Source organism: Thalassophryne amazonica, chromosome 18 (assembly GCF_902500255.1).
Source record: "Thalassophryne amazonica chromosome 18, fThaAma1.1, whole genome shotgun sequence".
Lineage (NCBI taxonomy): Eukaryota > Metazoa > Chordata > Actinopteri > Batrachoidiformes > Batrachoididae > Thalassophryne > Thalassophryne amazonica.
In genome coordinates, this window is record NC_047120.1 from 42755178 (window position 1) to 42770138 (window position 14961).

Consider the following 14961-nt stretch of genomic DNA (forward strand, 5'->3'; position numbering starts at 1 on the left):
AAAAATCAATTGCATGATATCAAGACCTTTTGAGGTATTTTTACTGTACCATATTTCCCTTGTGGAGATGTAACCACAGAAGCACGTCCAATCTTCAAAGTTTGCATAAAGCCACAGTGTGCAGGATTTCGGAGTGTTTATTAACAGTAATGGAATATAGCTTTCATATCATGACCTGAAATAGCAAATCAGTGTTAGCCTGTCATATTTAGGAGAAAGCGGGCTGCTCATGGAGGCCGCCATGTTGATACAGTAGCCCAATTGGGACATAATTAATGTTGCTGAATAGGCAGAAAATTGAAGAAAAAAATAAGAATCTGTTTGCTCTCCTATACACTGTCTACTGGTTGCTACGGCAGAGTAACAAGTCTGACAACCATCATTTGTATGACATAGACTCTATGTCATAGAGGATTAGATATTACTTAAGGGAGCACAAATCCTGGTTGCCAAAGAATCAAAAACATGAAGGGAAACAAAATTGTGATCAGCAACAGCATAATGCAATCTGCAACCTCACCACTAGATGACACTAAATCCTACACACTGTAGCTTTAATCAGTGACAAACCCTTGTTTGTGATACATGGGTTTAATTTTTAGTCACAGTCAGTTCTTATCTGGGGTTTTTTTTCTGAACAAGGTTACACTGATGTCAGCTTGTTGTTTTATTTTTTAATGTGCAGTTTTATTGTGAACTTGTCCCTAGGCACTTACCCATGCAATGAACTGGTTTGAAGTAACAGAGAAGATAAAATGTAGTAGACTGCGGCAGAGTGGTTTTTCAACACCTTGTACCAGCTAAATTTCCACTGTACTGAAGTGCCATTGAGCAAAACAGTGAATCCCTTCTATGCCCCAGACTGTGATCAAGGTTAGAATTTTGAAGGACCATCATTCTATCATGACTCCCACTTATTCTAAACTTTGGGGGGTTTTTCTTTGGGAAAAAAATTATAATGAATATTTAAATCAGTGTACAGACAGATACTTTGCAAGTATGTAATACATTGTGTACTATATTCAGCAACTTCAAATTGGAGCAACTGTAAATCATTATAATCCTACCCAACACTACTCTTAAGTATAAATGATATGCAAGTTATGTACTAGTACTACGATACCCCAAAGTTATCTTCTCCTAATCACTGTATAGTAAATTCTCTATCCAACTACAGTCGCAACCTTCTGAATAAAATCAGCACTGCAAGTTGAGGGTGATTTGGTTCAACATAACGAGCTCGATCATCCAGCCGTCCCAAACCGGCACACAATGCAATACAAGAGTCATTGTTAGTTTCCACCTGATACAGATGTAATTTTTATAGCCATCACCTGCATCTTGTAAATCGAGATATCACTTGCTCTCATGAAGGTGTCTGAAGTCCAGCACTGTGTATTTCTTTATTTAAAGGTCACGACACTCACACTCGCCTTACATAAGTGGGTTCACAACACATATACATCCTGTTTACATGCACATATCTTTACCAGTCACCTGCAACAGTGTGAACAAAGGTGAGAAACAAATGTGCTGTCAGCAAAAATTTAAGGCTGAAATGGTTCCTTTTAGGCTTTTGTGACATATGTCACTGAATTCCTTATCCGGTGTTTGTGCTCTAAAAATCACCCACCGAGCCTGAATTAATATGCATGTAGAAATATAATGTTTTATTTCCCTCAAATACAGTAACCATCATCTTTGTGGTTCTTATACGTCCACTTCAGTGCTTCTTTATTAGCTATACTACTGTATAATGGCAAAGATACCAACATTCCATATGTGGCTTTCATGGTTAGTATGGTAATAAAGCTAAAATACTAATTATAACAACGAATTGAGATTTTCTTATGAACATACAAAAAGGAAATAATTGACTAGGTACCAGCTGATCATAAACCCTATACAATTTCAGGAAAATTAGTTGGCATTTAGACATTCTCAGATTTAACAAGAATGGAAAAAATACAACTATTAAGTCAAACAGAGGACATTATTTCAAGTTATACATTTTTCAAAACTGATATTTCAGGAACACAAGAAGCCAGCTCCTCAGATTAACTTTTGCAGTGTTGGTATATAAACATGTACACTCAGAATTTTGTAAGAAACTCATTAATAAATGTGTTGACCATGTTTTGGCACAAAACTGACATAGCCTGTTTCAGGTCAAGTGTATATTAAAACCATTTCCCATATATTATTATATTAAAAAACAAACAAACAAAAACAGCTTTCTTAGTCATTAGCTTCAACTGTTTTGTTCTTTACAGCCGTTTGTCCAATGGAGAGACCCATTATTTGCCACAGTTTATCCAACGGAAACCACCCTTGATGTCATGACTAAAAAAATTAGCTGAATGGGCCACTGAGCCATCATTGCAGTCCTGTGCTAATTTATTGTCCTATTACAGTGAAGGAGCTTAGCAGCGTGTATCCAAGTGGTTAGTGTGCTTGCTTTGAAGTCAGAATGCTCTCAGTTTAAGACTCCGTGTTCCCATGTAACGTGGAATTGTATCAGGAAGGGTGTCTGGTGTAAAGGTTGTGACAAATCAACATGCAGATCCATATTGGGTTTTCTGTGGCAAATGGGAGAAGCTGAAAGAACTTACTTTCCAGTGAAGGACTTTAAAATTTAAGCCCTGAAAGATGTGCTGTCATTGGGAAGTGGGAGAATTATTTTTTTTTTTTTTAGTTTTGTATTTCAGATTTTAATCAGGAATACGGACGTGGAAGGGTTTATTTTGTTCCAGAGGAGATACGTTTACTGTTGATGTTGCCATTTTCTTCAGAAGTACATGTCTTGAATGCAGCGTAGAAAATGCATTGGCCCCAACATGAGCACACTCCAGGTTTTAGAGGTCAAAGCTCCCAGGTCACAAATAAGTTAGTTTTAAGATCCATCACTTCAAGCTTTATGGAACTTTTTTCATTCTACATTTAATAACCAATTTAAGACACCTTGCAACTTACATTTGTTGCCAAAAAGGTGAATAAAACGATCCCTTTCATGTGATTCTCAAATAAAAATTTTCAAACACAATTTGACTCAGTGCCACTGCACAGAATCTTATTGTTGGCTGGGAATACCTTTTTTTTATACTGAAATCATATTTTCAACTGCTTTCTTTTTTTTTGCCAATTTGAAGATTTGTTCCTTATTCTTAGACACAAATGTTTCCTGTACTTTGGAAAAACAGAATGTTTTGACTGTTTGATGTCCACATGGGAAAATCCTACACCGTGGTTAACAATGTTAACCACAACTTGTTGGTGAGCAGCAACTGCAATGCAGAGCGGTCATTTCAACGCACAAGCTACAGTACGGTTGAAGAAGACTCCCACAAACACAAGAGTGGGGCAGATATGTGCATATGTTGTTCAGATTGTCAGACAACTATGACATTGGGTCGACACATCAACAAGGAAGAAATGTTAGTCATGTTAAAATTCAAAATTTGTGTTATTCTGGATTTTTTTGTTGTTGTTGCATCTTTTGACACAGTTATCACATTGAGCTTCACATGTCCAGATTTGTTTAACTTACTACACAGATATAACAGGAGTGTTGCGCTCCATTACATTAGAATATATTATTTTACTATATGATACAAAGCTAGAATTGTCATTTAAACATGTACTACAAACACAGTTATTATCCATTTCTGTAAATATTGCACATAGGCACGTTTTGTATTTGTTACTTTGAAATTGTAGAAACTCATTTTTTTGTAAGTACTCTAAATATTGTAGTTACTTACTTGTGGGGGGGGGGGATATATATTCACAAATGTTGCAAAAATGTGTATTTCTTTAAATGAAATGGGTTCCCGAATCAATAACAGTAATTTAGAACACACAGAGGTAGTGTGAGCAGGATTTTAACCGTACACCAACACATTGGCAGGCTAGCTCCTTATTCACTGAGCTACTTACACTACAATGCACAAAATCTATAACAAAATTAAAGCAAAGAAAGAAGCAGGATACACAATTTTAAAACAAAAATAAATGATACAAATAGACAGAGCATATCATATAAAAATGAAAATAATACATTTAAAAGATTGCAGTATTTAACTGTAGACTCTTAATTAAAAATCTAAAATAAATCAAATGTACAATTGGTGTAATTAACTGTGGGTAAGAAAGAATGAATGTGTTTTATGTGAAGATTAAAAATATTATTTGGGAAGTAACTCTCTAAAGTCAGTAGACAATTTTATTTATTTATTTACTCTTAAGGAGAGCAGATAAAAATTCCCGCAGCCTGCTGACTTCTTTTTCACCTTTGCAACTCAGTTAATGTTGCAGTGATACGATCAAATGTTCCAAGTTTTGGTTAAAACGTCAACCGCCATGCCTTGAACCATTAGAAGATCCATTCATGTGCAGTTGACCTAAAGATAAAACATAATAATCAATTCTTGATTACAAAAACATATAAATTAATGTCTCTGCATCAGCCAAAGATTAGAAAAACATCAGAAAGTGGTGAGTAGCTATGTTCAGTTTTGTTAATAGTTAACTTTTTTATGAATTAATACACCAAGGCGGACACACGTGGAAATGTTAGTGCTTGTTTGGCAATTTGAACAATTCCCTTGGTGTACTTGCGCTTATCTGCCCCACTATAATGGTGGCTACGTTCAAGCTGCATAATCATCCTGGGTTTCTTTGTTTTGTTTTGTTTTGGGGGGGGGGGTTTCGGGGAAAGGGGGTGGATGTTGTACTGATCATGAGTCTGTAAGCAAGAGCAGTTCAGGCAGCCAACTTGGTTTCTACGTGTCAAGTGTCAGCTGATAAATATTCTTCCTACTTCCTAATCACTCGTTGCTGTTGCAAATTGCTGCTTCACCGCCATCTTTGGGTTCAAATAGCCCCCCCACCCCAAACGGTTTACCCAGGAGCTTAACACAAAGATAAGAAACTATCAAAGATCAAAGAATCCTTGGACTTAACATGCAAAAAACCACGGCCGTGGTTTGTACGCTGTTGCTCCCCTGGGTAATATGAAGCTCACACAGACCTCAGCGCTAACCAACATTATTTGACACTAATGAGAAATCTACTGTCTGAGGCATTTGTGTGGTGGTGGCGGAATAACTCTGCCTGCATTCAACAGCATAACACATTTGAAAGATTTGGAGTCTTTTCTCTCTCTCTCTCTTGCTGTCTGTAAATATTCTTATAAATAAACTAGAACCTGCACAGAATTCTGACTGCAGTTGGCTTGTTTTAAACCACAAATGATGAAGTCATCATCTGCACTGTGTTTCACATCCTCCTTCCTGACTGACATATATATTAAAGGTTATATTAAGAGCTTCTGATGCACAAAAATCTTTAGACTGTGGATACTATGTGCAAAAATAATTAAAAAATGCACATCTGGATGCCAAATTAGAAAAATATTTTGATACATTTCAACTTCTTAAAACATGTTTATTCATTTGAGCACATTTACAGTAGAAGCATAGATTTTGTATCAACAAAATCCATCCTTTTGTAATGAAATATGTACTTTATTAGTATTGTTTTGTGATGCACTTAACAGTGAACATGTTTTCATTTTGTGCTGCATCCACAGTTGTCATTCACACAAAACGTGACCAATTTGGGCAAGTTTTTTTGCCCAAATGGTGCACAACATATTGCAGTTTGACCCACAGTATAATTTTGAACATCTGTCATCAAACGCTTATACTCCCATCACACAGAGCCAAAATCATGCAGAATGGCGTCAGGATGTAGATTTGGCCCACATTCGAAAAGTGTTGGGTTTTAGTTCCAAAACCTTCTGACAGCCATCTGCAAGAGTCCACACAGTTGGTCAAAATCGGCCAGCCCTTCCAGTTTGACGAGCGATGGAGTAGGTTGCAGGTCGGAAGAGCTCCGTCACCATTCTACATTTCTTTGATATCCATTACACTATTTGTCTATTTAGACCGTGGCGAACCTGTTTTAGAAGCTTGCTTTTAAGTATATGTCGACAGTATAAAGTTAAACATGGTCAAGACGTCCAAATATAAAAAACCCGAACACGAGAACGAAAGCAGACAAGATGGCGACTTAGCCGCTGAGCTACCAGCTAGCAATGACCTCGCACAAGAAGACAACGACAACCCGAAGACGGCTTCTTTGGCTGACATCCAGAAACTACTCGCTGGCATGGAGGAGTATTATTACAAGCCTGACTGCACAAATTTCAGCGAACCACGCCGCATTGCCAAACACAACCAGACAATTCAGGCCATTGAAATCTCAATGAACGATCTCCACGGCAGGCTCACTTCACTGGAAACTGCAGTCGGAAAATTTAAGAAAGAAAATGAGCAGCTGCAATTTAAATTGGAGGACCTCGAGAACAGATCCAGGAGATGTAACATCCGTATAACAGGCATACCTGAAGGAGCTGAAGCTAAGCAACCGACCTCTTTCATTGAATCATGCCTGGGTGAGATCTTCGGTCCTGATGCCTTCCCCCATCCTGTGATCGTGGACAGAGCAGCACACCGGTTGGCCTTCCAGAGAAGACAAGATGGCGCCCCCGGGCCTTCATAGTCTGCATCCACCGCTTCCAGACGAAACAACATATCATGCAGCTGGCTTCGGGTGAACTCCGATGGATCCAGGTACGAGTTCAGCACTTTGGCTGAAATTGCTGCATTCTTGGAGGACAGACGGCCCTCTGAAAACACTGGAGTCACTGCACTTTTCTAGCTCAGCTTTGATGGATTTACCGGTGAGTGAATAACGGTGCCGATTCAAACAATGGAGGACTGATTATCATCCTATATCCTAGTAATCTTTGAGAATAAGAGACCACGCAGCGGCATTTATTTTTGTGTACCGCGCCAATGGACAGATAAAGACACATCTTATATAACCTACAACAGATACATGTGACGGTTGAATACACTTAATTCGTTGTTTTTGTTTTTTCGCGCTGGATATAGCCAGAGGTTTATTTTGGCTATAAGTTGTCGTCTACACTCAGTGGCTATGATCCGAGCGCTTTTCTGTTTACATATTTTCAGACACTTGTGTCGCAGCACATTGTTTTTTCTACTGTTCGAAGTTCTAAAAGCAACTTAAAAGGTTAAAAAAATTCATATTCATAGACTTGTTATGGTTATGCTCTCATGTCTTAATGACACCTGATAATACACTCCCACTTTTGTTATTGCTGGTTAATTGCTGTTTTCATCCTGTCAGCGGTGTTAATATTGTGATACTATAGGTTGGATACTTGCATGGTAATGGTTCATCACGGTCCAACTCATTTTTTTCAGTATTTCAAGAGAACATTTACAAAATGACAGCGTTTAAAGTGCCAGAAAGTTATGCACAAAGTGGGTAGAGGCACATGCCTAGAGAGGTTTCATGGGCTTATGTGCAAATGGTTGGAGCATTACTTTTTGTCATTTAAGTTATTGTTATCATTAATTTTTCTTCTTTTTGTTTTCTCCTTTTTTCCCCTTTTCTTCCCCCTCTTTATTTCGTTACTACACATCACTCAGACAGACACCCTTTTTCCGTCAAACTATCCTGCTTTACCATGGGTCTGCTCTCTTGAACTGGTAGGAGTAGTCATCATAAAAAGGTAACTGATAATCCCACCAAGTTCATATCCTAGAATGTTAAAGGGGTCAATAACCCAGTTAAAAGACAAAAAGTCATGTCTTATTGGCAGCAGCTGAATGTAGATGTAGCCTTTTTACAAGAAACCCACCTATGTAATGCAAATGTTGCCAGTCTCAAACGAAACTGGATCGGTCGAGTATTCCATTCAAAATTTAATTCAAAGGCAAGAGGGACAGCTATATTAAGAAAGAAAAATATTTCCTTTCACTCTCATGAAGTTATTAGCGATCCTAATGGGCGATATGTTATTCTGGCTGGACAGCTCTTTGCCAATCCTGTAATCTTAGTGAATTTATATGCACCAAACTGTGATGACAGTAATTTTTTTGAAAAACTATTTTTGATGATACCCAAGATTAATAATGGTTATCTTATAATAGGAAAGGATTTCAATCTTGTATTGGATGTCACCTTGGATAGGTCATCAGCAGTTGTTATGTGTCAGTGTGGCCTTTCAGATGTTTGGAGATTTAAATTTCATAACACTAGAACTTGTTCTTTTTTCTCAAATGTACATCACACCTACACCCGCATAGATTATTTTTTATTGGATAATAGGCTTTTGCCTAAGGTCAAAACTCGTTCATACGCCAGTATTTTTATATCAGATCACAGTGTTTTACAGCTTAACTTGGATCTTCCAAACCGCCCCACCCATAACAGAATCTCGAGATTTAACCCTCTTATTCTATCAGACGAGAAATTCATAGAGTTTATCTCATCCCAAATTAAATTTTTCCTAGAGACAAATAACTTCCCTGAGGTTTCATTTGCCATACTTTGGGAGACTCTTAAAGCATACATTTGTGGACAAATCATATCTTACTCCTCTGCACTTAAAAGAGAAAAGCATTCAAAATTGCATGAAATCTCCCAACAAATACTAGATATTGATATGAAATATGCTCAAAGCCCGAATCCAGTTCTTTACAAAGACCGCTTGCAATTACAACCTGAATTCGACCTACTAACCACTGATGAGGCAACACACCTAATTATGAAAGCCAGGCATAATGTCTATGAATTGGGAGACAAATCAAATAGACTATTAGCTCTGCAAGCCCGTCAGGCAGTAGCTGCTCGCTCGATCACAAAGATCCAGTCACATATAGGTGAGATAATGACAGATCATGATGACATAAATAAAGCTTTCTCTCAGTTCTACTCTGAGCTTTATACATCAGAATGCAGTGGTGAAACTGTCCTTGCTCACAACTTCTTCAAAAACCTGACAATCCCTAGCGTGTCAGAGGTGCAAAATACTAAACTGAATGCAGACATTTCCGTTTCAGAAATTGTTGCAGCTATTAATTCCATGCAAAATAACAAGTCACCTGGCCCTGACGGGTATACGTGTGAATTCAACAAAAATTTCGCCCACCTACTACACCAATTCTTCAATCTACTGTAGCGGGATGAAGGTCCCGGGTCCTGATTGAAAAGACGTTCCTGCTAGCTTGGCTAACGGGGAATTCCCCTTTGGCTGACCTGGTAGAGGAACGGTCTTTAGTGCGACCCATCCGGATTTGATCCCACCGCCGTCCCGGCCACAAAGGTCCTGCGGTCACAATCTGGCATCACAAACAGGATGTGGGTAGTCACAGAACATGCTTAAATGCACCTGTGACTTCAGGACAAAGTCAAAAATGGTGGGGAGATATGTAGCAGGATGAAGGTCCCGGGTCCTGATTGAAAAGACATTCCTGCTAGCTTGGCTAACAGGGAATTCCCCTTTGGCTGACCTGGTAGAGGAACGGTCTTTAGTGCGAGTCATCCGGGTTCGATCCCACCACTATCCCAGCCACAAAGGCCCTGCAGTCACACTATGTTCAGTGAAGCACTCTCTCTAGGTACCCTTCCAGTGACACTGAGACAGGCCTTAATTTCTCTATTGGCAAAGAAAGATAAAGATCCACTCTTCTGTACGTCATATCGTCCAATTTCTTTGTTAAATGTTGATTTTAAAATATTATCCAAAGTGTTGGCCAAGCGCCTAGAGAGTGTGATCCCCGATATTATTTGACCTGATCAGACTGGATTTCTACAAGGCCGACACTCTTACTCCAATTTGAGAAAGTTATTCAATATCATACACTCGACCCAGTCAACATGCCCCGAGGTAGTAATTTCGCTCGATGCTGAAAAGGCCTTTGACCGGGTCGAATGGGAACATTTATTTTTTACTCTTCAAAAGTTTGGCTTTAAAGAGGAGTTCATAGCCTGGATCAGGTTGCTTTACTCTTCCCCGCTGGCGTCGGTGATCTCTAATAATACTCAATCTGGTTACTTTCCTCTCAAACGGGGGACAAGACAGGGTTGTTCTCTGTCCCCTCTCCTTTTTGCATTGGCCATTGAGCCCTTGGTGATGGCACTGCGACACTGTAAGGACTTTAAAAGGTATACAGCAGGAGGGCTTAGAGTTTAAAACTTCTCTTTATGCAGATGATCTGTTCCTGTACGTTTCCGACCCAATCTCATCTACCCCCTGCATTTTAGATATTTTGAAACAGTTTGAAAAGATCTCCGGATACAAACTGAATTTGCAAAAGAGCAAACTCCTCCCCCTGAACTCCAAGGCAGATGAAATTGCCTCTAATCTTTTCTCCTTTAAAAGGGTTCAAAGTGACCTTAAATACCTGGGAATTGAGGTCACTCGCTCCTTCTCTGCTACCTTTAAGAAAAACTTTATTGTTGTTGTTAATAAATGTAATCAGGATATGAATCGATGGGCCTCTTTACCATTGTCAAAAACAGGACGTGTTAACCTTATTAAAATGATAGTCTTGCCAAAATTTTTATATCTTTTCCAAAACATCCCAATTTCAATTAAAAAATCTTTCTTTAAAACACTTGAAAAAACCATTGTCTCTTTCATATGGGCAAACAAACCTAGCCATATTAGTAAGACTCACCTCCAAGGATCAAAGTGTTCTGGAGGACTGGCGTTGCCGAATTTGATCTCTTATTATTGGGCATGCAACATCCAGAAATTAATTCATTGGTTGGAAAATGACCCGGCCGCAGAGAGAGAGGACTGGGCACAATTGGAGCTTTTATCATGCCAATATCACCTAGGCTCAGTCATCTGTGCGGCCTTGCCCCTTATAAGCAATACTCTGAGCTCAAATGCAATAGTTAATCAATCCATAAGAATCTGGGTGCAATTTAGAAGACATTTTTGGCTTCAGGGGCCTTCTCCCCCTTCTCCTGTCAGGTCAAATCACATGTTCATCCCCTCTTGCACTGATCCAGCATTCAATCTGTGGTTTAACAAAGGGATCAAGTCAATTTTTCTCTCAACTACCCCAAACCTATGATTTACCTAAGAGCCATTTTTTCCCTTACTTAAAGATAAGGAGCTTCATATAAAAGACATTTAATTCATTTCAACATAAGCCCCCCCCCCCCCAAAAAAAAAATCACACATCGAATACATTCTGGAACTGAAATCAGATCGGAGAGGGCTTGTAACGCAGATCTATGATCTCATCCAGAACATTAACCCACACTCCACTGAAAATTTAAGGAAGGCTTGGGATTCTGATCTTGGAATAGTTTTAGGGCCGATCAATGGGACTTCATCTTAAAACTAATACACACATCATCTACATCTGCTAAACACAGTTTAATCCAACTGAAGGTGGTGCATAGAGCTCACTTTACCAAGGCCAGGCTGGCAAAGATCTATCCGAACGCCAATCCATTATGCCCTCGGTGCAGAGCTCAACCAGCAGACCTAATACACATGTTCTGGCTGTGCCCGAACCTCTCCAACTTTTGGTTAAGCATTTTTAAAGCCTTTAGTGAGATGTTTGGAACCCAGTTAGATCCTGATCCAATCTGTGCCCTTTTTTGGTCTAACTCCAGAGGCATCTCGGGCTGTCTTACCCGCTAAAGCACATGTAGTTGTAGCCTTTACCACTCTCCTGGTGAGCCGCTTAATCCTTTTCAGGTGGAAACAACAAGCCCCTCCATCTTTCTCTCGTTGGGTTAAGGATAGTATGTATTTCTTAAAACTAGAAAAAATAAAATATACACTTAAAGGCTCCTCTCAATCCTTTCTTAAAACATGGAGGCCTTTTTTAGACTTTTACAACTCGTTGCAGGAACCCCTTGACAATGAGGCGGAACTGATACATGATCGATTGTAGCAGTGACCCCCCCCCCCCCCCCATTTAATTATTCATTTAATTATTGATTCTTATTCTAACTTATTTATTTCTTATTTTAGGTTTTTATTTACGTTATTGTATTATTTCATTAATTTTTTTTCTATTTTTAATCTAATTTATATGTATGTATGTTGGTTTCTTGCTGGCCAAGTGTACATCATATCCTATGAACCTGTGGGTGCGTAGGTGGGTTGGAGGAGATGGGAATAGGGGTTCCAATATGTCAATGTCTTTGCTGATAATTTCTGCAGTGTGGAGATGAGTGTACGTATAAATTGAAGCGATATGCATATGTTCTGTATCTGTTACCTTTGTGGGACAATAATTGTAAGAAAAGACAATAAAACAGAGTTCCAAAAAAAAACCCATATACTTTATAAGCAGCAATATATAAACTGAAACATCAGATGCGAGAGTAAATGTTTCCCTGACATATGTAGCGGCAGTGTTTAATGATTAGTGTTCACTCAGGTTATTTTCTGACTTGATATTTTGTGGCCACAGAATTTGCTCACTGGGATTTAAACTGAACAGCTCTCAGCTTTTTCATTCCATAAAAATTTTTAACATGCCTCTGTGCTTCTCCTCCTCCAAGGCCATTATGATTATCTCTGTTGGTGCTGTGCTTTGCAATCACTGTCACGCTACACAAAAATTAATGAAACTATTTTCATAAAAATTGATGAAAAGGTTTTTGGTCTGGAATGGAGGTCATTCAATTTTGGTGCTGCATCTGAAAAAAGGTTGTGCTGGTAAATATTAAAAGACATTTTTAAATATTAAAAAAATAAATAAAATCGGCCGGTGGCCCTGAGTGTGATGCACATGTTCATGCCGTCGAGATGGGACACCTATCCGACGGCTGTCCATGTGCAGTCTGAGCACCATCTGACCGCAATTTACATATTCCAATGGCATCAAAACAGTATTCGAAACGATTTGAGCGCGTATGAGGGAACCTTGAGATGGATCTGGCATAGCAAAGCCTGATGGTATGACCTGCACATGCCACGTATAATAATGTCCACCACCCAGACCCCCGGAGCGCAAAGGAACTGTTTACCTGTATGTGGCACACTTCATCATGATAATAATCATGAACTATTATCAAGTACAGTGAATGTGAACAGCAGCTATCAAACTGAAAGCACCGTGTGCTACTATGCACACGCCGCCGCAAATCTGAACAGGCTGTTATATACATAATAGACCTTACAGTACAGATATGTGTCCATTCCTTCCCATGGGTGACATAAATAATGTGAACTATTGTCTCCATCAAATCTCTATCTACCACAGGCAGCTGCGCCTCTCTGTGGTCTCATGCGCAGTAACGCATCAATGCACGCGTCAGCCTCGGAGCTGAACGGATCTGACCGCTGTAATATATGATCGCCTTCTAACTATGTAGGAGATATGACATGGAACTGTTGTGCCAGGTCGTGACAGCATTAATAAACATGAATCTCATCTCCAACAGCGGTCCAGGAGTGTTTCACACTGCGGACGTGGACGTGGAGCTGGACTGCAGCCTATGATTAAAATCCTCTCACCCGGCTGCTGTCTGCTGGAATCAACCATGCAAAAATAAATCCCATGTGATAATCCAACCATTGTGGTGTCCAGAGTTGTGTTGTGTTCCTGAAGTGAGCAAAAAATAAAAAATAAATTAAAGTTCACTGGAAAGGCTTCATCTGATGCATAGGATTGCTTGGCCTACTGACAGCAAACGTTCACCAAGCTGTCTAGTGGCACGCATGCACCCGCCCCATACTCATGCAGCGTTATGCATACACACACACACGGCTGAGTGATAATTTCAGCCCCACGCGTGTGCTCGGGGCGCACATGCACCACGCTCACATGTGCTGCGCACTCACGCGTGAGGAAGACGGCGCTCCCTCCCACTCTGGTCCCGTGTTTGCCATCCAGACATTTGGACATCGGGCAGTCTTCCGCACCTTTTATGGCCATTTGACAGCAGTCTGTGTCATCTACCTGTTGTCGACATGCAATCTGGATGCCATCATGCAGTGTAGACGAGGTAACCTGGATGCGTTCTGACACTGCTGACCACGCCTCTATTCTCTCCGACTGCGTCGGATTGTGGCAATATTTGCCGTGTTGGGCTGCTTCCTGCACATTCTTGCTATATGTGACGAGGGTTTTAGTATTATGTACACTGGTGACTCCAGAGGATTTTTTTTTCTTGTGGAACAAGTTTGGTTTGTGATTACTTAGTGGTGAGATAACTGAATATTTTCAGTATATGCAAATATACATTTTAAAGTACAATTCCACTGCCAACTAGATGTATATTGTTAATTCACACACACACACACACACACACACACACACACACACACACACACACACACACACACACACAAATGCAAAATTGTTAAATTTGGGCAAACATGGGCAGAACTACATAAAACTACACAAGTACACAGTCAGAAAAGACACTGCTCTCCTTTCAGTGTTTTTTTTTTTTTTTTTTTCACTCTTATTAACCAGGCATTCAATGACTTCCTGGACTCAGCCATCAGAAATGTGTCTGCATGAGATGAAAGTGTTGAATATTCTCTTATGTCTCTGGGTCATCGGCCTTTGAGATCTGCGAAAACCTGTCTGATGAGCTGGAGCTCACATATGGGTGATGCCGATACCTTTGCAGGAAAATGTAGTTCCATGACTTTCTGGTCCCGGTGCTTCCTCTCTGGTTGTGAGACTTGGATCCTTGGTTATCATTGGAATTATTCTTTTTCTATAACTGTTTGCTCCAATTAAGGTTCACAGGGGGCTGGAACCTCTCCCATAAGTCACTGGGTGAAAGGCAGTGTCCATCTTGGTCAGGATGCCAATCTGTCGCAGAGTTGACAAACTCATTTGCGCACACGCACACACAGACCTGTCTTTAGAAACATGTCTTTAGATCACCTGGAGGGAACCCACATGAATGCGAGGAGAAGATGCAAACGCCACACAAAAAGGACCTGGTGGGAAGCGATACCACAACCTTCTTGCTGTGAGGTAACAGTGCTAACCACTGTCACCATCACACTCTTTTTCACAGAAATAAATAAATAAATATTGAGTTGTGTAAACATAATAGTGTGTTTTACATTACTAATTTAGAATT